Below are 25,959 nucleotides of genomic sequence, written 5' to 3' on the forward strand. Positions count from 1 at the left end.
AAAATATGAACACACCAATCACAAGCACTGAAATTGAAACTGAGATTAAAAATCTTCCAACAAACAAAAGCCCAGGACCAGATGGCTTCACAGGTGAATTCCATCAAATATTTAGAGAAGAGCTAACACCTATCCTTCTCAAACTCTTCCAAAATATCGCAGAGGGAGGAACACTCCCAAACTCATTCGACGAGGCCACCATCACCCTGATACCAAAACCAGACAAAGACGTCACAAAGAAAGAAAACTACAGGCCAATATCACTGATGAACATAGATGCAAAAATCCTCAACAAAATACTAGCAAACAGAATCCAGCAGCACATTAAAAGGGTCATACACCATGATCAAGTGGGGTTTATTCCAGGAATGCAAAGATTCTTCAATATATGTAAATCAATCAACGTGATACACCATATTAACAAACTGAAGGAGAAAAACCATATGATCATCTCAATAGATGCAGAGAAAGCTTTCGGAAAAATTCAACACCCATTTATGATAAAAATCCTCCAGAAAGTAGACATAGAGGGAACTTTCCTCAACATAATAAAGGCCATATATGACAAACCCACAGCCAACATCGTCCTCAATGGTGAAAACTGAAAGCATTTCCACTAAGATCAGGAACAAGACAAGGTTGCCCACTCTCACCACTCTTATTCAACATAGTTTTGGAAGTTTTAGAGAGAAGAGAAGAAAAGGAAATAAAAGGAATCCAAATCGGAAAAGAAGAAGTAAAGCTGTCACTGTTTGCAGATGACATGATACTATATACATAGAGAATCCTAAAGAAACTACCAGAAAACTACTAGAGCTAATCAATGAATTTGGTAAAGTAGCAGGATACAAAATTAATGCACAGAAATCTCTGGCATTCCTATACACTAATGACGAAAAATCTGAAAGTGAAATCAAGAAAACACTCCCATTTACCATTGCAACAAAAAGAATAAATATCTAGGAATAAACCTACCTAAGGAGACAAAAGACGTGTATGCAGAAAATTATAAGACACTGATGAAAGAAATTAAACATGATATAAATAGATAGAGAGATATACCATGTTCTTGGATTGGAAGAATCAACCTTGTGAATATGACTCTACTACCCAAAGCAATCTACAGATTCAATGCAATCCCTATCAAACTACCAATGGCAGTTTTCACAGAACTAGAACAAAAAAATTTCACAATGTATATGGAAACACAAAAGACCCCGAATAGCCATAGCAATCTTGAGAACGAAAAATGGAGCTGGAGGAATCAGGCTCCTTGACTTCAGACTATACTACAAAGCTACAGTAATCAAGACAGTATGGTACTGGCATAATAACAGAAAGTTAGATCGATGGAACAGGATAGAAAGCCCAGAGATAAACCCACACACATATGGTCACCTTATCTTTGATAAAGGAGGCAGGAATGTACAGTGGAGAAAGGACAGCCTCTTCAATAAGTGGTGCTGGGAAAACTGGACAGCTACATGTAAAAGTATGAGATTAGATCACTCCCTAACACCATACACAAAAATAAGCTCAAAATGGACTAAAGACCTAAATGTAAGGCCAGAAACTATCAAATTCTTAGAGGAAAACATAGGCAGAACCCTCTATGACATAAATCACAGCAAGATCCTTTTTGACCCACCTCCTAGAGAAATGGAAATAAAAACAAAAATAAACAAATGGGACCTAATGAAACTTCCAGGCTTTTGCACAGCAAAGGAAACCATAAACAAGACCAAAAGACAACCCTCAGAATGGGAGAAAATATTTGCAAATGAAGCAACTGACAAAGGATTGATCTCTAAAATTTATAAGCAGCTCATGCAGCTCAATAACAAAAAAACAAACAACCCAATCCAAAAATGGGCAGAAGACCTAAATAGACATTTCTCCAAAGAAGATATACAGACTGCCAACAAACACATGAAAGAATGCTAAACATTATTAATCATTAGAGAAATGAAAATCAAAACTACAATGAGTAGTTGTATCATCTATCAAGATAGATGATATCATCTATCACCGGTCAGACTGGCCTTCATCAAAAAATCTACAAACAATAAATGCTGGAGAGGGTGTGGAGAAAAGGAAACCCTCTTGCACTGTTGGTGGGAATGTGAATTGGTACAGCCACTATGGAGAACAGTATGAAGGTTCCTTAAAAAACTACAAATAGAACTACCATATGACCAAGCAATCCCACTACTGGGCATATACCCTGAAAAAGCCATAATTCAAAAAGGGTCATGTACCAAAATGTTCATTGAAGCTTTATTTACAATAGCCCAGAGATGGAAACAACCTAAGTGTCCATCATCAGATGAATGGATAAAGAAGATGTGGCACATATATACAATGGAATATTACTCACCGATAAAAAGAGAAGAAATTGAGCTATTTGTAATGAGGTGGATGGACCTAGAGTCTGTCCTACAGAGTGAAGTAAGTCAGAAAGAGAAAGACAAATACCGTATGCTAATACATATATATGTAATTTAAGAACAAAAAAATGCCATGAAGAACCTAGGGGTAAGACAGGACTAAAGACACAGACCTACTAGAGAATGGACTTGAGGGTATGGGGAGGGGGAAGGGTAAGCTGTGACAAAGCGAGAGAGTGGCATGGACATATATACACTACCAAACTTAAAATAGATAGCTAGTGGGAAGCAGTCGCATAGCACAGGGAGATCAACTCGGTGCTTTGTGACCACCTAGAGGGGTGGGATAGGGAGGGTGGGAGGGAGGGAGATGCAAGAGGGAAGAGACATGGGAATATATGTATATGTATACCTGATTCACTTTGTTATAAAGCAGAAACTAACACACCATTGTAAAGCAATTATACTTCAATAAAGATGTTAAAAAAAACAAAAAATAAAAATAAAAAAAATAAAGCAAGTCACACAAACTTTTTGGTTTCCCAGTGCATATAAAATTGTGCTTAAAAAAAAAATTATGCTTACACTTTACTGTAGTCTCTTAAGTGTGCAATAGCATTATGCCTAAAAAAACAATGTACATACGTTATTTTTCAATAATTTATTGCTAAAAAATGCTAACCATAATCTGAGCCTTCAGCAAGTTGTAATCATTTTGTGGGTGGAGAGTCTTGCTTCAGTGTTGATGGCGGCTAACTGATCAGTGTGGTGGTTGCTGAAGGCTAGGGTGACTGTGGCAATTTCTTAAAATAAGACAACAATGTGCATAGTACCTCCAAAATTATTACAGTAATCACATCAAAGATCACTGATCATAGTGCACCATAACAAACATAATAACAATAAAAAGTTCAAAGTATTGTGAGAACTACAAAAACATGACCCAAATACACAGTGAGAAAATGCTATTCGAAAATGGTGCCAATAGACTTGCTTGATGCAGGGTTGTCACAGACCTTCCATTTGTAAAAAATGCAATATCTGCAAAGTGCAATAAAGTGAAGCACAACAGAACAAGGTATACCTGTACTGATTTTTTGGTCTGTTTTTTTCCCTGTCAGTTCTGAGGAAATTACTTTGGGTTGGCCAAAAAGTTCGTTCGGGTTTTTCTGTGAAGTCACCCACTATGATTGTTGATTTATCTATTTTAAATGTTTTGAAACTATGTTAATTAGTTAAATATGAACTTAGAATTGTTACATCGTCTTGGGGATTTGACCCTTCCATCCTTAGGAAATGTCTATCTTTAGATCTGATAGTACTTCTTTTCTTAAAGTAGGCCTTGTCTTATATAAGGATGATTATCCCAGATATCTTTTGCTTAGTTATTGCACTCTTTTATTTTCAAAGTTTGTGTGCCCTCATATTTAAAGCAAATACTTTATAAGCTGTATATGCTTTTATGAAAAAAATTTGCTTATAATTGCAGAATTTAGGCCATATACATTTAATAAAATTAAAGATATACTTTGACTTAAATCCAAAATTTTACTATTTGTCTTCAGTTTTTCCATCTATCTTATGTTCACTTATCTCTCCTTTCTTGCCTTCTTTGTGATTAATCAAGTATTTTTTGTTATTATAATTCCATTATACCTTCAATTAAATTTTTAGCTATACATTTCTTTACTCTTCTTTTACAAGTTATCCTAGAGATTACAACATCCTTGAATTATTAGTTGTATTAAAGTTAGTACTATTACCTCTTTTTTTTTGGCCATGGGATTGAACCCATGCCCATGCCCCTTTCAGTGGAAGTGTGGAGTCTTAACTGCTAGACTACCAGGGAAGTCCCAGTACTTTTACTTCTTCCCAGGTATTATGAGAACCCTAGAATACATCAATTCTATTTCTATCTCTGTTTTCTTTTGTTTTAATATTGCAATGACAAACATTATTGCTACTTATTGTATAGTCAATATTTATTTAGATGTGCCCACATATTTACCCCTCCTGTAGCTCTTCATTCTTTCATAATTTCCATGTTTTTGTCTGGAATTATTGCACCTTTGAAGGCAATATGTTTTTTCTCTTTTGGTTGCTTTTAAGATTGTTTTCTCTTTAGTTTTTTTTTTTTTTTAAACATCTTTATTGCAGTACAATTGCTTTAAATTGTTTGTTAGTTTCTGCTGTATAACAAAGTGAATCAGCTATATGTATACATATATTCCCATATCCCCTCCCTCTTGCATTTCCCTCTCACCCTCCCTATCCCACCCCTCTAGGTGGTTACAAAGCACCGAGCTGATCTCCCTATGCTATGCAGCTGCTTCCCACTAGCTATCTATTTTACATTTGGTAGTGTATATATGTCAATGCTACTCTCTCACTTCGTTCCAGCTTACCCTTCCCCCTCCCGTTTCCTCAAGTCCATTCGCTACGTCTGTGTCTTTATTCTTGTCCTGCCCCTAGGATCATCAGAACTTTTTTTTTTTTAGATTCCACATATATGTGTTAGCATATGGTATTTGTTTTTCTCTTTCTGACTTACTTCACTCTGTATAACAGACTCTAGGTCCATCCACCTCACTACAAATAACTAAATTTCGTTTCTTTTTATGGCTGAGTAATATTCCATTGTATATATGTGCCACATCTTCTTTATCCATTCATCTGTTGATGGACACCTACGTTGCTTCCATGTCCTGGCTATTGTAAATAGTGCTGCAATGAACATTGTGGTACATGACTCTTTTTGAATTATGGTTCTCTTAGGGTATATGCCCAGTAGTGGGATTGCTGGGTCGTATGGTAGTTCTGTTTATAGCTTTTTAAAGAACCTCCATACCGTTCTCCATAGTGGCTGTATTAATTTACATTCCCACCAACAGTGCAAGAGGGTTCCCTTTTCTCCACACCCTCTCCAGCGTTTGTTGTTTGTAGATTTTTTGATGATGGCCATTCTGACTGGTGTGAGGTGATACCTCATTGTAGTTTTGATTTGCATTTCTCTAATGATTAATGATGTTGAGCATTCTTTCATGTATTTGTTGGCAATCTGTATATCTTCTTTGGAGAAATGTCTATTTAGGTCTTCTGCCCAATTTTGGATTTGGTTGTCTAGTTTTTTTGATATTGAGCCTGCATGAGCTGCTTGTATATTTTGGAGATTAATCCTTTGTCAGTTGTTTCATTTGCAAATATGTTTTCCCATTCTGAGGGTTGTCTGTTCATCTTGTTTATGTTTTCCTTTGCTGTGCGAAAGCTTTTGAGTTTCATTAGGTCCCATTTGTTTATTTTCTGTTTTTATTTCCATTTCTCTAGGAGGTGGGTCAAAAAGGATCTTGCTGTGATTTATGTCCTAGAGGGTTCTGCCTATGTTTTCCTCTAAGAGTTTGATAGTGTCTGGACTTACATTTAGGTCTTTAATCCTTTTTGAGTTTATTTTTGTGTATGGTATTAGGGAGTGTGCTAATTTCATTCTTTTACATGTAGTTGTCCAGTTTTCCCAGCACCACTTATTGAAGAGGCTGTCTTTTCTCCATTGTATATTATTGCCTCCTTTATCAAAGATAAGGTGACCATATGTGCATGGGTTTATCTCTGGGCTTTGTATCCTGTTGCATTGATCTATATCTCTGTTTTTGTGTCAGTACTTGATTACTGTAGATTTGTAGTATAGTCTGAAGTCAGGGACACTGCTTCCGCTAGCTCCGTTTTTCTTTCTCAAGATTGCTTTGGCTATTCAGGGTCTTTTGTGCTACCATACAAATTCTGAAATTTTTTGTTCTAGTTCTGTGAAAAATGCCATTGGTAGTTTGATAGGGATTGCACTGAATCTGTAGATTGCTTTGGTTAGTATAGTCATTTTCACAATGTTGATTCTTCCAAAACCAAGAACATGGCATATCTCTCCATTTGCATAGTCTTTAATTTCTTTCATCAGTGTCTTGTACATCACTGCATGCAGGTCTTTTGTCTCCTTAGGTAGGTTTATTCCTAGGTATTTTATTATTTTTTTTGCAACGGTAAATGGGAGTGTTTCCTTAATTTCTCTTTCAGATTTTTCATCATTAGTGTATAGGAATGCAAGAGATTTCTGTCCATTAGTTTTGTGTCCTGCAACTTTACCAAATGCATTGATTAGCTCTAGTAGTTTTCTGGTAGCATCTTTGGGATTCTCTATGTATAGTATCATGTCATCTGCAAACAGTGACAGTTTTACTTCTTTTCGGATTTGGATGCTTTTATTTCTTTTTCTTCTCTGATTGCTGTGGCTAAAACTTCCAAAACTATGTTGAATAATAGCAGTGAAAGTGGGCAGCCTTGTCTTGTTCCTGATCTTAGTGGAAATGGTTTCAATTTTTCACTATTGAGAACGATGTTGGCTGTGGATTTGACATATACAACCTTTATTATGTTAAGGTAAGTTCCCTCTATGACTACTTTTTGGAGGGTTTTTATCATAAATGTGTGTTGAATTTTGCCAAAAGCTTATCATATGGTTTTTATCCTTCAATTTGTTAACATGGTGTATCACATTGCTTAATTTGCATATATTGAAGAATCTTTGCATTCCTGGGATAAACCCCACTTGATCATGGTGTATGATCTTTTTCATGTGCTCTTGGATTCTGTTTGCTAACATTTTATCGAGGAGTTTTGCATCCATGTTCTTCAGTGATATTGGCTGTAGTTTTCTTTTTTTGTGACATCTTTGTCCAGTTTTGGTATCAGGGTGATGGTGGCCTCGTACAATAAGTTTGGGAATGTTCCTCCCTCTGCTATATTTTGGAAGAGTTTGAGAAGGATCAGTGTTAGCTCTTCTCTTAATGTTTGATAGAATTCCCCTGTGAAGCTACCAGGTCCTGGGCTTTTGTTTTTTGGAAGATTTTTTATCTCAGTTTCAATTTCAGTGCTTGTGATTGGTCTGTTCACATTTTCTGTTTCTTCCTGGTTCAGTCTCAGAAGGTTGTACTTTTCTAAGAATTTGTCCACTTCTTCCAGGTTGTCCATTTTATTGGCATATAGTTGCCTGTAAGTAATCTCTCATGAGCCTTTGTATTTCTGCAGTTTCAGTTATTTCTCGTTTTTCATTTCTAATTCTAGTGATTTGAGTCTTCTTTTTTTTCTTGATGAGTCTGGCTAAAGCTTTGTCAATTTTGTTTATCTTCTCAAAGAACCAGCTTTTCGTTTTATTGATCTTTGCTATTGTTTCCTTCATTTATTTTTGATTAATTTCTGATTTGATCTTTATGATTTCTTTCCTTCTGCTTACTTTGGGGCTTTTTTGTTCTTCTTTCTCTAATTGCTTTAGGAGTAAGTTTAGGTTGTTTCTTTGAGATTTCCCTTGTTTCTTGAGGTAGGATTGTATTGCTATAAACTTCCCTCTTAGAACTGCTTTTGCTGTATCTCATAGGTTTTGGGTCATCGTGTTTTCATTGTCACTTTTTTCTAGGTATTTTTAAATTTCCTCTTTCATTTCTTCAGTGATCTCTTGGTTATTTAGTAGTGTGTTGTTTAGCCTCTATGTGTTTGTATTTTATACAGGTTTTTTCCTGTACTTGATATCTAGTCTCATAGCGTTGTGTTCAGAAAAGATACTTGATACAATTACAATTTTCTTAAATTTACCAACGCTCTCCTTGTGACCCAAGATATGATCTATCCTGGTGAATGTTCCATGAGCACTTGAGAAGAAAGAGTATTCTGTTGTTTTTGGATGGAATGTCCTATAAATATGTTAAGTCCATCTTTTTTAATGTGTCATTTAAAGCTTGTGTTTCCTTATTTATTTTCATTTTGGGTGATCTGTCCGTCGGTGAAAGTGGGGTGTTAACGTCCCCTACTATGATTGTGTTACTGTCGATTTCCCATTTTATGGCTATTTTCATTTGCCTTATGTATTGAGGTGCTCCTAGGTTGGCTGCATATATATTTACAATTGTTATATTTTCTTCTTGTATTGATTCCTTGATCATTATGTAGTGACCTTGTTTGTCTCTTGTAATAGTCTTTATTTTAAAGTCTATTTTGTTTGATATGAGAATTGCTATTCCAGCTTTCTTTTGATTTCCATTTGCATGGAATATCTTTTTCCACCCCCTCACTTTCAGTCTGTACGTGTCCCTAGTTCTGAAATGGGTCTCTTGTAGACATCATATATACGTGTCTTGTTTTTGTATCCATTCAGCCAGTCTATGCCTTTCGGTTGGAGCTTCTAATCTGTTTACATTTAAGGTAATTATTGATATGTATGTTCCTATTACCATTTTCTTAATTGTTTTGGGTTTGTTATTGTAGGTCTTTTCCTTCTTTTGAGTTTCCTGTCTAGAGAAGTTCCTTTATCATTTGTTGTAAAGCTGGTTTGGTGGTGCAGAATTCTCGTAGCTTTTGCTTGTCTGTAAAGGTTTTAATCTCTCCGTCAAATCTGAATGAGATCCTTGCTGGGTAGATTAATCCTTGTTGTAGGTTTTTCCCTTTCATCACTTTAAATATGTCCTGTGACTCCCTTCTGGCTTGCAGAGTTTCTGCTGAAAGATCAGCTGTTAACCTTATGGGGATTCCCTTTTATGTTATTTGTTGTTTTCTCCTTGCTGCTTTTAATATTTTTTCTTTGTATTTAATTTTTGATAGTTTGCTTAATATGTGTCTTGGCGTGTTTCTCCTTCGAGTTATCCTGTATGGGACTCTCTGAAATTCCTGGACTTGATTGATTATTTCCTTTCTCATATTAGGGAAGTTTTCAACTATAATCTCTTGAAATATTTTCTCAGTCCCTTTCTTTTTCTCTTCTTCTTCTGAGACCCCTGTAATTCGAATGTTGGTGCACTTAATATTGTCTCAGAGGTCTCTGAGACTTTCCTCAATTCTTTTTATTCTTTGTTTTTTATTCTGCTCTGCAGTAGTTATTTCCATTATTTTATCTTCCAGGTCACTTATCCGTTCTTCTGCCTCAGTTATACTGCTATTGATTCCTTGTAGAGAATTTTTAATTTCATTTATTTTGTGGTTCATCATTGTTTGTTTGCTCTTTAGTTCTTCTAGGTCCTTGTTAAATGTTTCTTGTATTTTCTCCATTCTATTTCCAAGATTTTGGATCCTCTTTACTATCATTACTCTGAATTCTTTTTCAGGTATACTGCCTATTTCCTCTTCATTTGTTTGGTCTGGTGGGTTTTTACCTTGCTCCTTCACCTGCTACACATTTCTCTGTCTTCTCATTTTGCTTAACTTACTGTTTTGGGAGTCTCCTTTTCACAGGCTGCAGGTTCGTAGTTCCCGTTGTTTTTGGTGTCTGACCCCAACGGGTGAGGTTGGTTCAGTAGGTTGTGTAGGCTTCCTAGTGGAGGTGACTGGTGCCTGTGTTCTGGTGGATGAGCCTGGATCTTGTCTTTCTGGTGGGCAAGACCATGTCCAGTGGTGTGTTTTGGGGTGTCTGTGACCTTATTATGATTTTAGGCAGCCCCTCTGCTAATGGGTTGGGTCGTGTTCCTGTCTTGCTAGTTGTTTGGCATAGGGTGTCCAGCACTGTAGCTTGCTGGTCGTTGAGTCAAGCTGGGTCTTAGCATTGAGACGGAGATCTCTGGGAGACCTTTCGCCATTTGATATTACATGGGGCCTGGAGGTCTCTGGTGGTCCAATGTCCTGAACTCGGCTCTCCCACCTCAGAGGCTCAGGCCTGACACCCGGCCGGAGCACCAAGACCCTGTTAGCCACATAGCTCAGAAGAAAAGGGAGAAAAAATAGAAAAAAAAAGAAAAGAAATAAAGTTATTGAAATAAAAAAATATTAAAATTTAAAATGTCAAAAAGTAATAAAAATAGAGCCACCAAACCAATAAACCAATCCACCATTAATAACAAATGCTAAAAACTATACTAAGATAAACATAAATATTAGAAACTAGTCAGGCCCATACAGCAAACCTCAAGTCTACAGTTGCTCCCAAGGTCCACTGCCTCAATTTTGGGATGATTTGTTGTCTATTCAGGTATTCCACACTTGCAGGGTACATCAGGTTGATTGTGGAGATTTAATCCACTGTTCCTGAGGCTGCTGGGAGAGATTTCCCTTTCTCTTGTTTGTTCCCACAGCTCCCAGGGCCTCAGCTTTGGATTTGGCTCCGCCTCTGCGTGTAGGTCTCCGGAGGGCGTCTGTTCTTCGCTCAGACAGGACGGGGTTAAAGGGGCAGCTGATTCAGGCGCTCTGGCTCACTCAGGCCGGGAGAGGGAGGGGTGGGGATGCGGGGCAAGCCTGCGGCGGCAGAGGCCAGCATGACATTGCACCAGCCTGAGGTGCGCCGTGTGTTCTCCCGGGGAAGTTGTCCCTGGATCACGGGACCCTGGCAGTGGTGGGCTGCACAGGCTCCCCGGAAGAGAGGTGTGGATAGTGACCTGTGCTCGCACACAGGTTTCTTGGTGGCGGCAGCAGCAGCCTTAGTGTCTCATGCCCGTCTCTGGGGTCCACGCTGATAGCTGCGGCTCGCGCCCGTCTCTGGAACGCCTTTAGGTGGTGCTCTGAATCCCCTCTCCCCACGCACCCCGAAACAATGTTCTCTTGCCTCTTAGGTAGGTCCAGACTTTTTTCCGGACTCCCTCCCGGCTAGCCATGGTGCACTAACACCCTTCAGGTTGTGTTCATGCCGTCAACCGCAGTCCTCTCCTTGGGATTGACCAAAGCCCGAGCCTCAGCTCCCAGCCCCCGCCTGCCCCGGCGGGTGAGCAGACAAGCCTCTCGGGCTGGTGAGTGTTGGTTGGCACTGATCCTCTGTGCGGGAATCTCTCCGCTTTGCCCTCCACACCCCTGTTGCTGCGCCCTTCTCCGTGGCTCTGAAGCTTCCCCCCTGCCACCCCCTGTCTCTGCCCGCAAAGGGGCTTCTAGTGTGTGGAAACCTTTCCTCCTTCATGGCTCCCTCCCACTGGTGCAGGTCCCGTCCCTATCCTTTTGTCTCTGCTTTTTCGTTTTTCTTTTGCCCTACCCAGGTAGGTGGGGAGTTTGTTGCCTTTTGGGAAATCTGAGGTCTTCTGCCAGCGTTCAGTAGGTGTTCTGTAGGAGTTGTTCCATATGTAGATGTAGTTTTGATATATTTGTGGGGACCAAGGTGATCTCCACGTCTTATTCCTCTGCCATCTTGAAGGTCCTCCTCTCTCTTGTTTTTATTTTCACCAGTTTCACTGTGATGAACCAAGTGTAGTTTTATTTGGGTTCATTTTCTTGGATAATTACATGATGTCTTTCATCATATTTGGAAAATTGTTGGCTATTAATCGCTTAAAATGTTGCTTCTGCTCCATTTTCTTTTCTCTCATCTTCTGGAATTCCAACTAAACATATATATTCACCATGCCTCATATGACTTTTAAACTTCTCTATATTTTCCATCTTTGGTAAGTTACTTAACAATTCTGAGATTCATTTCCAGCATGTGGAAAATTCAGAGATATTCATGGTCTCACACAGCATTGTTTTCTTTTAATGAAGTTTGTGTAAAGCGTGTATCCAAAGTTTATTAGACAGTAGTCACTCAGTAAATATTAAGTCCCTTTACCTTTTTTTACTGGCATCTTATCGCTCAATAATTCTGATGACAATCGCAGTTACACTTTACTAAGTTTTTCTATGAGACAGGCAGGATTTTACATCTTTGACATATATTATTTCAATTTCCTTTATATCAGTCCTGTGAACTACCATTATTATATTCATTCTAGAGATGAGGAAACTGAGGCACAGAGAGATAAAGGAACTTGATTAGTTGGGTGGATCTGGCTCAGGGTCTCTCATGAGGTTGCAGCCATACTGTCACCCCAACCCCATCACCTAAAAAATAAATTTGAATTGCTCCCCAAAAATATTCAGTTGAACCACATGAAACTGAAGGTATTTGATCATTTTGACCTACAAAAATGTTACTTTCATATGGTTCAACCTAATAATATATGCTTCCCAGAACAGGCTCCATGACTGAGATGGTGCAAAAAAATACGAGAGGGGATTTTAATCCTACTAAAGCAAAAGCTATTTTTTTAATTTCTATCCACCTCCTTGATGTGGTAAGAGCCATGGGGGCGAGGCCAGAACTCAAGAAAGCAACATCTGGACGGAGCAGGAGGGATCAATTTTTCTGTGGTCTTAACGATAAATTAGCAAATGGAGCTTCAAGAGTCTGGGACCAAAAAAAAATCTCCTCTTCCTCAGTCCTTATCCCCCCTGCTTGCTCCCCTCCCCTTCTTCTCTCTCCAGCATTCTGTCCCAATCCACCTCTTCAGAGTCTGGTTCGAGTCCTCTAGAGACGTGGAGGAGTCATGTTATATTGTCTGGAATGCCCCAGAAATTCTTTCTGGTTTCATAATATCTTCATTTTATAACCAGCATTGTGGTTGTTTCAGGATTCACCAGAGAGTGATTGCAGAGCCCTTAATTTGAGGGAATTGACCCTCATTAGGACAGTCCATGCTCTAAAGAGGAAGCCCCCAAAGTTGAAGCCATCACAGAACTGGGAATAACCTACATATCTACCAACAGGGGAGAAGCTAAATAAACTCAGCTAAATTCATACCGTGTAATGTGATACGGTATTTAAAAGAAGTGAGGTAGCGTGTTGTGTACTTAGATGGAAAGAACTCCCAAACAAAAACAATACATTACAGGTCAATATTCAAAGTGGATAGTGCACGTGTGTAAATGAATAGAAAGTGTCTGGAAGGAGAAACACTAAAATAATGACAATGGTCATTTCTGGGCGGGGAAGTTATTGGGGAAGAGGGTCAAGGGGGACTTTGAAAGTAACTGTAATGTTTATGAGATTATGTTTATGTTTCCTTGTACAATTAAAAATAAGCCATTTGTAAAGCCATAAAACGTTTTTTGCAGCAGGCTTATGCCTAAAGTTAAGAACTACCCTAGTTTAGTTTCTACAAAAGTAGACCTTGAGATAAGGATTCGAGTGCAGTTGTTTTACTTAGGAGGTGATTCGAGGAAATACCAATAAGAGAGTGAAGAAGTGAGCCCACCATGGGCAACTGGGGTGTAATCTGCTGAGAACCACGTACTGCAGAGTATCTCACCTGAGGGGTAGGGGGCTGTGGTGTTTATACACCAAATTCCATCACTCTTTGTTAAGTTTGCTTCCGAGGAACATTAATTCCCTGGCACTTCTGACCTGCTACACAGCTGGGCAAGTGGACCCTGATGGCTAGAGAAAAGCCTTAAGTTAAGAAATGACAGGGTTGAAAGTTGGAAGTTGGGCTGGCATGCACTTGAGTCATAAGGACGAGGGGATTTGGCACAAGATGCCAACAACCTCTACAAGAGCTATAGCTATACCCCACTATAACTCGGTATTGTTCAGGCAGACTCTGGGGTTCTCTCTGGATATCTGAGGTAGATGTCACCTTTCAAGAGGAGAGGAACCTCTGAGAGACGTCCCCAACACTGCTCATGGCTACAACATCATATGGGTGTCATCTCTCTGCCTAGGAAAACCCAGCCAGCCAATCTCTCTGACTTTCATGGGAAGCCCCACAGTCTCAGCTTCCCCTACAGGAAAGGAACATTCTCTCTTCTTCAGGCATTGGCTACAGATGAGCTTGATAACAAAACCCATAAATACAGAGCATCACTTTCTGTAAGATTCAGCCCTCCAAGGGACTGTATAAGATGGTGATTAGAAACCTAGATTCCAACCGAACTTTTCCTATTTGTATAACACAGACAGGTCACTCCCTCTCTAAGCTTCATCTATAAAATTTGTTAAATGAGAATATCTACCCCCATAGGCTCATGTGACATACACAAACATTTTCAGAAAGCATCCATAAAGCACTGAGCACAATTCTTGGCACAGAGTTAATATTCAACAAATGTCAGCTGGTCCAGAAACTAAAATTTCAAAAATTAATTTCACACCTGCTGTTTTCTTAACTTTGTTCTGGGAGCCGTGGGAAGGAAAAAGAGAAAAACCTCATCTCTCCTCAAGCAGCAGTAATATGTCCTCATGAATCACGAGGTTATGAGTCCTCAGACAGGAAATTGAGTCCCTGGGGACTTGGAGAGTCTGCAGCCAGGAATGCAGAGGTGGAGCCCGAAGGAGAAAACTGCTTGAGAGAGGGGGCAGTCTGTGACCCTGTAAGTCTGGGCAGTAGGAAAGTAGCCCCCTGTCCCCTTGCAATCTGGTCCAGCTAATCTGAGTGCTGCAAACCTGTTTCTATTGACCAACCTTGCCCTGATTTAAATTTCAAACAGCCCACAGTTTTATTCTCTCCTCACCACCCCTGAGAACTAACCATTATGGATTTTACAGGCCTCGGAGCCCTCGGCTCACACACTCGATTTGCACAATCTTTGCATAAGGAAAAAGGCAGTCGATGCAAACTGAATTAATTGTAATTGACCGTAATATGCTTACAGAAATGCCAAGGAGTTTTCATTAGTAGATAAGCCCCAAAGTTACCTGCCGATGATTTACATCGGCACGAACACACTGCACGGCCACAGTTAATTACGAGACCTGCCACGGAAGGTGCTTCATCAAACCCTGGCAGAGGCCTTCCGAGGGCCAGTGACACCTCCAGGGACCGACACATCTTGACTCGCTTCCTGCGAAGGGCTTTGAAGTCACTGCCTGGGAAGGCAAAGCCAAGCCAGTGCCGTCGGGCTCAGGCTGGACCCTCTTTGATGCCCCAGGCTCAGTGTCCTGCTGTCTCTTCCCTTGGAGCTGCCAGTCCCTCCCACCCCATCCCACAGCCTCAGTCCTCTTCCATCAAGTCATCATCGAACTTGTGTCTTGGTTCACATAATAGACCTCCATTCATTTATTCTTTTTTCAACAAATATTTCCTACGTGCTTCCTCTGTGATTGTCTCCATACTAAACTGGGAATGCCACAGACATGGGCCCACTGCACAGAGCTGAAAACCCAGTGATAGGCTGAAAGAGTGGAAAAGCATGAGTGCCAACAGGTGATAATGTGATGAGAATAAAGAAGAGGGTAGGGCTTCCCTGGTGGTGCAGTGGTTGAGAGTCCGCCTGCCGATGCAGGGGACACAGGTTCGTGCCACGGTCCGGGAAGATCCCACATGCCGTGGAGAGGCTGGGCCCGTGAGCCATGGCCGCTGAGCCTGCGTGTCCAGAGCCTGTGCTCCGCAACGGGAGAGGCCACAACAGTGAGAGGCCCGTGTACCGCAAAAAAAAAAAAAAAAAAAAAAGAAGAGGTTAATAGGAAAGAAATCAGGAAAATCAGGGCGTTTTCTCAGAGGAAGTAATATCTAAGCTGAGACCTGAAGCATGAGAAGGCATCATCCAGGTGAGGTGTTAAGAGTATTCCAGGTAGAGGAAGGAGCATGGGCAAAGGACTTGAGGCAGGAAAGCAGCTGGCACCTCTTGAAGGCTCATGAGGCTAGAATATCCCAAGGGAGGCAGAGAATGAAGGAAGGTAAGGCAGGACAGCAGTCGGAGGCCAGAACAAGGACTTTTGAGACCAGGCTGACAAGGACCTGGAATTTAATTCCAAAAGTATTGGGAGCCATGAAAGAGATTAAAGTGAGTCTATTTGAGTTGATTCAGGAATTTTCTAAAACAATCACTCTGGCTATTAGGAGTGGCAGAAAAATGGATTCTTGAAGAACAAAATGGAATCAGGGAGACCGGTTAGAAGAGGCTACTATTAGAGTCATCCAGTCAAGAGGTGAAGGTGTCTGGTGGCAAGTCGGGATGGAGACAAGCAGGGAGGGTATAGAGGCCTCTGTCTTCTTGGGGCCCCGTGGCTGAGTGCCTTTTTCTGCCCACTACTTCTAAAAATCAGGGCTCAACCTTGATCTCAGTAACCTCTGTACTGGAGTCCACAGCCTCATTCCTGCATCCCAGAAGAATCCAGTATTTCTGACACTGACAATGACTATTTCCTGCCTGAATTCTCTAGAACAGTGCTACCTAATAGAAATAGAATGTGAGCCACATATGTAACTTTAAGTCTTCTAGTACGCCTTATGTTGGGTTGCACCACGCAGGTCTGCAAGGCCCAGCTTCAAGACCGAAGAAAGAGCTCAGAGTCAGCAACAATGGTTTAATGGATGGGGGAGCTTACTCATGTGAAGCAAGGTCCTGGAGTGATAGTCCAGGGTGTTCCCAGTTACAGGGGGAACTGGGGAATTGACATCAGGTTGGCTCATTTGTTACCAGCGAAACTAGCACAGGGGCATGCCCTTCACAACCGCTATAATAAGCTATCATGGTGAAGATGTTCTGATCTAAAGGTTAGAACAGTCACTAGCTGGGGCCTGGAGCAAACATGTAGGAAGGTCAGTCATGTGAGTAGGGTGTAAGGGAAGCAGGCATTGGTCAAGCAGGGGATGTGCAGAGAGTAAGAGAACAGCCATCTTGGGTGGCCTGATCATACACCTTAAAGACGTAAAAATAAACAGGTGAAATTTTAATAGTATTTTATGTCACCCTATATATCCAATAGTGTCATGTCAAGGTATAATCAATATAAAAATTATTAATGAGATATTTTACCTTTTTTCATGCCAAGTCTTCAAATTCCAGTGTACATTTCTGCTTCGAGCACACCTCATCTGGACTAGCCATATTTCAAGCATTCAATAGTCACCTGTGTTTACTGGCATCCTTACTATATAATGCAGTTCTGAATCTGCTCATGTGAACTCCTTGCCATCCTCTGCCCACATTTTAGAAAGTACATACATTTACCAAGGACCCATTTTAAGACTAGATTGACAGGTCATGTAATGCCCAGAACCATGAATATCAGATCTTCTGATGACTAGAACACAATTTTACCAGGCCCTTTGATAAAAGACCACATCATCACATGGTTATGTGATATCTGGGCCACATGACTTCCAAGCCTTCTGTTTAGGAGCTTTACCCCAGGCTGAAATTCCTCTAACATTTGCAATCTGGTTTATAAATCCAGTGCAGGGTTTGTCTTTTGGAAGGGATGAGGAGCTCTGTCAAAGGGCCAACTTCTCTTGGGCTTCCCTGGTGGTGCAGTGGTTGAGAGTCTGCCTGCCGATGCAGGGGATGCCGGTTCGGGCTGGGCCCGTGAGCCATGGCCGCTGAGCCTGCACGTCTGGAGCCTGTGCTCTGTAACGGAAGAGGCCATAACAGTGAGAGGCCCGTGTACCACAAAAAAAAAAAAAAAAAAAAAAAAGGGCCAACTTCTCAATAGCATTTTATCAGTAAGCAAACTGGGAGGGTGTGCTGAAGTCCTGAGGGAGATGACAGGCAGGCTGGTACATGAGGGCTGACCCAGAAGTCCTCTGTGAAGTAGGTCATGGTCAGAGATAGGGATTGTGCTTCAGCATCACCTGTGATACGGATGATGATTATGAGAATCATCATCATAATAACACTTATTATCTCATTTAATTCTTTTAACCCCCTTAAAGTTGGGTACTATTATTTCCTCTGTTTTACATGTAATGAAACCGAAGCTAAGAAAAGTTCACTGACTTGCCCAAGGTCGTCACATAACTAATGGGTGAAGGATCTGGAATGTGAGTCCCCATTCTACTTGTAGCCACTGTGCTACCCTGCCTCCTATAAAAACCACCACCAAGGCTGCCCCTTCCACTCCCATGACCAAGCTGTGGAGCTCCCTGGGAGCCAGACACTGTGCTAAAATCTTCACACGCAGTCACTCACTGAACCCTCCAAACAAACCTCGGAGGTGTGTATTATTATTACATCCTTCTTGGAGGTAAGGAAACTGGAACTCAGATGAGTTAAATAATTTGCCAAAGGCCAACAGTGAGCAAAAGGAAGAGGCAGTTTCAAGCCAGTCTCTGGAATCTGCACTCTCTCCCACTAAGGGACACTGGCTACTAGTGGTGGTGACATCAAACCACTACCACTGCTGCTGCTACAACCATTACCACCACGCACACTGGTGAGCAACCGATGGTGTGCCCGGGCCTGCGGGAGGTTTGTGTCTATTACTTCTAATCTTTGCAATATCCCAGTGCAATCGCTTTCATTATTAACATTATGTCGTGTAGCAGGAAACTGAAGATGAAAATGTTACTGGTCTTTCCCAAGGTTACACAGCTGCTAAGTGGTGGAGCTAAGACCGGAATCAAGATCTGCCTGTCTGACCAGTTGTGCACTAGAGCTGACTCGTATTGGTTTGAAAGAGTTAATTGTTAAATTATTAGGAATTTTGCAGACCAGTTGTTAAACACGGCCATTATTAAAAACTAAATGTTATACACTTACAATTATATAAATTATATTCACAAAAGATAATAAATACTCAAAAGTCATAAATTCCTAATTATTTTATTACTATTACATTGGTGTAATATATATAATATGTATATATATTGTACTATTGTCTGTTGTCTATGTTTTGGGGGTTATTTACATCTATTGTGTCCGTATGGTGAGGTGACCATTATAATGGTATGTGGTTGTCCATCTCTTTCCAGTTCCTCATTCAATGACATTAATTGCCAGCTTAAAACTGGTCACAATGAAAGCACTTACCCCATATAAGTGGTAAACATTACAAATTGGGACTTGGTTTTCTGAAGAACAAGTTGTTAAATATTTACCAGTCCACCACTATATGGGACCCACATTTTCCCACCATATCTTGCAGTCTTCCAAATCTTAATGTTCCTGCTAATGATCAGTGGTCCTCCAGCCTCCATCCCTCTGAGAACATGAGACTCCACCTCAGAGGATACAGGGGCGTCCCTCACATGGCCCTGGCCTTCACAAGGAATGGAGAGATGTCAGTCTCGGAAGTGCTTGCCAAGCAATGCCTGCTTTGGAGAGTCCTTTCTCCTCCATCCGTTTCTCCTGCATCCTTTTCTCCTGTATCTCCTCTCCAAGCTGGAGCCTACATTTAAAGATGTTCAAGTTTTTCCCACCTTTCTGGAGAGGAGGACAGAGATCATCTCCAAAATAGTCTGTCAATTCAAGGCAATGCCAATCAAAATCCAAAAGGAAATTTTCCCCAGCAAATGGAATATAATCAGCCACAAAAATGACAAATAGGAAAATATATTATGACTTGAATATATGCTTGTGACCTATTTCGTAGGGAGGGGAATGGTAGCGCAAAAGTAGAATTTAGAGTATGTTCACATTAATTTATAATATATAAACACATATATACATGCATATATACCATATTATTTATGTATTATATTTTATATGTGTAGTGTATGTAGATATTTACTGTATGTTATATACATATATTTGTGCGTGTGAGAGAGAGAGAGATAATACATTGGAAAAATAAAATTGCTGGTAGCTGGATCTCTAAGCAGTGGCACTATCATTGATTTTTTAAAAGTCTTTCTCGTATTTGGGGGAGACAAGGAAGGGATTAAGATTGTGCATTGCCATAATGCTGGGATGTGCCAGACTGACCTGGGTTCACATCTCATTTCTATCCTTCTGAGCCGCATGATTGCAGGCAAATCACTAAACCTCTCTGACGCTAAGTTTTCTTGGCTGTAAAATAGAGACTATACTAGTACCAGCCTCATAAAGACATTACAAGTCTTAAAAGAGATAACACACTTAGTAAAGAGCAAATGCTTGGTGAGTATGAATTCTGATGAGGAAAAGGAAGAGGAGAAAAAATGCACAGATGGATAAATATACAAGCTATTGAAACTCGGTTTAGTACCAAATTTCCCCCACGAAGAATCCAATTTCTTGGGAATATGCTGTGACCTTTAGTTGGCTTTCTATGAGAATGGAAGAGTGGAGAGCAGACACAAGAGACTGTTTTGTGTTTCCCTAAAATAAATTCAGTACCAAAAAGAATGAGAGAGTGATAAGTGTGAATCAGAGTCTACCTGCTTCTACCTTCCTCGCTCTGTTTTCTCCTTCTTCCCATGTCTGGAGTCAGGAAGCCCTCAGAGGTGTCTGCCCCACGTTGCCCCAAAACTGGAACTCTTTAGCTCCAGTGGCCAGAGCAGCTCTCCTCTAGAGCTGCAAATCCACAGGTAGGCAGAAATCCATACTGAACATACCGTAAGCCCATTTCCCCAGACTAATAAAAGCTCAGATCAAGGCCAGGTAAGGGGGATTACAGAAAAGATTCAACCTTTCATCCTGCATCCTCTGCTAGGCGACGTGTGCTGGACGTTTCTAAGAACTGCAGTTAGTGCCCTTTAACGTTGTAATAGAATGTAATTAAGCAAGCTCCATGCTGTGTGGTTTCTTAAAGCAGGACACAATGCAAGGAGCAGACTGGTGATAAGCTAGGAGAAATTGCTGGTCCTCTCTGCCTGGAAGCCATTCCTTAGAACCACAGACACCCAAATGTTGGGACTCAAGATGTCTGTGCTTGTGAACATATGGGAATATCTTCATTTCAACACCATCCTCTTCATTTCCACACACATACGAACTTTCACTCTTATGACATGCTCTCCACGCTTCTAAATGCTCACATATGCAAAGACAAGTACATCAGCATAAGCGTGGACTCATACAGATATGTGTATATACACCCCAGTATATACAGGGACCCACAAGAATGCACGTACAATCACATGCACACACACTACCCTCATTTTTTCAACAGCACCATCCATCACTTTGTCCCAAGCCAGAAACTGGAAAGATATTTGCAGCACTCCTTCTTATTCCCCACTTCCAACCTATCATCAAGTTCAGATGATTCTACCTCCTTTATAATCTTTGAGTTACTTCCCATTATTTTCTTGCCAATAGCCAACACCCTGATCCAAATCCAGGTCACCATCATTTCTCTCCTGGATGACTGAGTCTCCAAATATGAACAGAACCACTAGGCATGGTATGCAGGAATAAGAGGAAATATCAAAGGCAGATTCATGGGGCCAGGTAAAGAACCAGACCAGGGGACAAGTTTAAGAAATAGGGAAACTGAAGCCAATAAAAAATAGAGCTTGGAGAAGCTGATGTGAAAGACAAGGAGGAAAAAGGCCAGAAATATATTTTAATAGAAACCAAGGGAAGAGAATTTTCCTAAGAAAGAACAACCAAATGCAACATATCGCAGGAGATAAAATAAGAGCTCATTGAAAATTGATCTATAAATTTGACCACAAGGAAACCAATGGTGATCTTGACAAGAGCAGTTTAAGAGGGACGTTGAAAAATATTCAGAGGTGATTGGAGGTGGAAAAGTCAGGTGAGTGAATATAGACTACTTTTCAAATAGGTGGCTTTGTAATGACTTTAAACCATGAAGAGGAAGAGAGGGAGGAAGTACTGGGTAAAAGGGGACAGGGGTAATAATTGATTGCTCTGTATTCCCATTATCTGCACACTTTTCCATAGGGAACTGCTCTCCCAGAATTCCAACAATGAGATCCAGATAAGACAGCCAACATGAGCCCTCAGAGTGCTCCATTCCCTTGACCACTGTGATTGGTTCAAGGATAAACTTATGACCCAAGCTGAGCCAAATAGAATTCCTCCTCAGATTTTTTATTATTCAAACTTGATGGCGATGGCCCATTTTCCTTGTTGATCATAAGCTACAGGAATTTGGTCTGGCACGACCTACAGACAGGTTTTCATCACGTGGAAAAAACTGACCTGAAAGAATAACTCTAACATGAAGACAAGAGTAGAGATGAAAATGAAATAGTGGTCACATCTCAGAGTTCAGTTGTCCATGAAGCCAGCTCACTTCTGCCTCTTCCACAATTTGTTTATATCATATAATGTTTCCTTTTTTCCCTCTGCTAGTTTTAGTTGGGTTTCTGTCCCTTGCAACCCAAAGAATGTAAAACTGAAGGTCATTCCATAGATGAAAGCGATTTCCTTCAATTCTTTTGGATGAGCATATGGTCGACTGAAAGATGGCCATCAGTAGAGGGAGAAAGAATGAAAGGACACAATATTATTGATGGAGGGAGGTCTTTGGGGCAACACATACAGGTAAAACTAGAGGGATTCACCTCGAACATTCAGTTGGCGGGGGTAGGATTGGTTATGTAAATTGTGGTGCCCAGTGCAAAAGGAAACTGTTGGGTCCTTTGTTCAAAAGTTATAAAGAATTTCAAGATGGTGATAGCAGAACATTAAACCAAACAAGGGGAGAAATCTGAGTGTATGTGACAGCACAGGTCACTGCCCATGGAGCCAATTCCTCTGAGATGTAAGGTCAGGAGGGACAGATGGCATGTGACAGGAACATTTAGGGGTGACAGTAATAAATTGAGGTGGAGACACTATTTCCCCAAAGGAGAGGTAGACTTATCTGCTGTGAAAGAAAGGGTTGGGTATGAGAGGGTGCAGAAGGAAGGTAAAAAGAAAGGTAAATGGACACGGAAATATGAAACACACATTCCCTGAAAATGTGCAAACTCGCCATAAGGATGATGTAGCAGTGACGAGCTGGAGCACCTTTGAAAGCCAGGCAGAGTTTGATTATACACCGCGGCATGCCCGTCAGCTGCCAGCCTCCCTACACAACCATTATTTGCTTATTTCAGGACTACCTGGCTGTTCTCTAAAATCAAAGCTTTACTAATAACCATATTTAGCGTTGAACAAGCGCTTGGTATTTCCCGAGGACTTCACAAGCACTAATTAGTTAATAATTCAATGTAGTTGAAGAAAAGGCATAAATTGCACATCTGCAAGAACCAGGTGCCTTTCTTGTTTGTGATGTAGGGAAAGGATCCTTACACCAGGTAACAGGGGTCTGTGAGTCCTGGAATTATATGCAGTGTATGAGTGTGTGTGTTTGTGTGTCTGTCTTTCTGTATGTGTATATGATTGTATGCATGCATGTATGTACACACATGTGTGAGTGTATATGCATGTGTGTGTGTACATGCACATGCATGTGTGTAAAAATACCTTCATTGGGTCCTCATAGAAACATCTGAACCAAAAAGAGTTAATGATCATACCATTGAAGAAGGAGCTTAAGATACAGACTCAGAAAACTTGGGTTAGGACACAGGTTCAGCCACCTACTGGTTATCCAAACTTGTACATATCAATTTCCCTCTTAGTGCTGGCGTTTCCTCATCTATAACATGGAAAGAATATCTTTCTCTCACGGTGTGAAGATTAAATAAAAGTCCTACCACAAAGTCAGAATTGATCAGTGTCTCAACTCTGTCTTGCATTTTCTCATTCATTTCATAGCTGGACAGTCTAAAACTCCAAATTTGCTCAGCTATATGTGAGGAGAAAGAGGAGGAAGATGTAAGAAAAGCTGCAGATATGGAAGAATATGAAGAGAGTGAATTGTTGGAAACAGATGAGTCTACTCTTGGTGCAAGGAAAATAGTAGAAATTTGAGAGCTAAGGCTGAGGCTGCTAGTTTGCAAACCAGAACTTACGACCTTTACGTCACTTATGGTAAGTATTACCAGATCCCACAACTATGGTTGTGAGCCATGATGAGCCATGGTAGACTTTATCAGTTGAGTACATGTGTGAAGTCAAGTTCATTTGAAGAAAACAGTGACCATTTAAATCACTGTTATCTCTCACCGCAACCTATGTGTTCAGTGTCCCCAGGCAGGCAGGCCTGATGATGAAGAAAACCATAGACTGTTGCAGAAGGAAGGGTGTTCATATATATCTTCTAATTTTCTTGAAATGTGTTCAAACCATCATTCCAACAATAAACTATAACTACACTAGACATTAGACAATGAAACAAGTAGAACACGGAAGCTGTCTTAATTATTGGTTCTGATTTTTAAAGAATCTACCCATACATGTGACCATTGGTCATATTCACCAATATGTAAAATTTCTCTAATAAAGGGACTTACATGTTTATGTATTTAATTTCTTAAATGTCCCATTATGAAAATAAAAAGGTGTGCGTCCCTAAGAGGACATTACACACAGTTCCTGCTTTGTGTTTCTTGCCTCAATACAGAGATTCTTCCATTTCACTTGCTATTAAGGAAATCTTGTATCCTTAACGCAGTCTGCTGCTGTCTTTCTGTTAATCACTATCTTCATGTAAATCCTTCATAGAATCTTTTAGTCTGATTAACACATTCAGAGACTTGACCACATGGTAAGGGAGAAAGCCAGGCTTCAAACTGAGATCTGCAGTCCAGTGTTCTTTCCTGGACACCATTCAGGTTTCATTATTGGCTTAAAGCAAAATGTACTGGAAAGATCCTGAAATAGGGATGGCTGGGCATAGAGACAGTGTATCCCAGCCTCTGTCTTCACCATCCCCCTCTGCCTCCAAATGACTGAACCCACCAACTCTGAGAGCTGAAAACAGACAGACCATCTCTGGGTGGGAGTGATTCAACCCACTCACACCATAGATTTTAAGAAATAAAGAGACCTGAGAAAGACTCACCCTACAGAATCACCCTGACATTGGGGTAGAAGGTTGATAATAGTTATCGATGACTAACAGTGAATAGATCAGCTAAGAAGACAAAATTCTGGATTTGGAATCAGGCACAAACTTGAATATTTATTTAGAGAAAGAAAATAAATCACAATAAACTACATTTTTTTAAAGTGACAGATAACACTAACATTACAAAATCCTGGAAAATAACATAATATTTGTATTAATCATCACACACGCGCAACACTGTGATAGTTCTTACCTTTGGTTTGCTGCATATTCTTTGATCTCCTTTTCACATGACGATGAGCATGTAATGTTTTCTATGGAGAGAAAAGAAAGTGAATTCAGAATTTCTAAATTATTTTCACCCTGGCATGGTAGAGCAAAGCCAGTTTGTTTTTTTGTTTGTTTGTTTGTTTGTTTTCCAGTTCACCAATTCATTATTGGAAATGCCACCAAAAAGTTTACAATTGTGCAAATTTGAGAATTCTTCTATCAAGTTTATTTTCTATGTGAGCTATGAAATTTTAGGGAACTTCTAATGTTTTCTTGTACAACAAGTAAAGTGCTATTTGGATGGGCAACATTCATGATGCAGGGCTTTGGGAAAACCCCATGCAAATAAGAGGCCCTGAAGTTAACTTTTACTAGCTTCTCAGTAAATTCATAGCTGATTGCCTTACAAGGTCCCACATTGATGGTCGTTAGGCACCTCTTCCAACTCATTGCCTATCACATCTCCCTTTGTTCAGTCTTCTCTAGCTGCTCAACCTTCGTGTTGTCACCTAATGTTCATGCTTTATTCCCATTGCCAGACCTTTGCACAGGCTGTGCCCCCTGCCTGGAGTTCCCTTTCTACTACATAATTCTTCATTTCACTAGGTCCTTCAGATCCTCCTTTAGTCTCCGTCACCATTCACTTCTGAATTCACCATTCTGCCTTCCCTCCCTTTATCAAATCCCCTACCATAAGCTTACTTAACATGATGCAACTCTCTCTCAAAACACCAGACACAAGTTTACATATTGTTCTAGGATTATTTAATTCATCTCTCTGTCTCCCAAGAGAGCTCCAGGAGGCGGGGGGGGGGGGGGAACCACATCTGCTTTTGTTCCTGCATCATATTCCCAGTGCCTGCTACACAGTATGGATCATAGTGGGAGTTTAAAAAATATATACTGATTACATATGGATAAGTAAGGGAGAAGAGACATAAACTGAAATTGATCAGTAATCTCCCTCTC

The 25,959-nt window shown here is 40.4% G+C and overlaps 1 pseudogene; it reads left to right on the forward strand.

The window, feature by feature from the left end:
• The window catches only part of LOC116740412, a 102,240-nt pseudogene extending 78,156 nt beyond the window's left edge, over positions 1-24,084 (forward strand).
• The last annotated feature ends 1,875 nt before the right edge of the window (positions 24,085-25,959 follow it).

Source organism: Phocoena sinus, chromosome 15 (genome assembly GCF_008692025.1).
Source record: "Phocoena sinus isolate mPhoSin1 chromosome 15, mPhoSin1.pri, whole genome shotgun sequence".
Classification (NCBI taxonomy): domain Eukaryota; kingdom Metazoa; phylum Chordata; class Mammalia; order Artiodactyla; family Phocoenidae; genus Phocoena; species Phocoena sinus.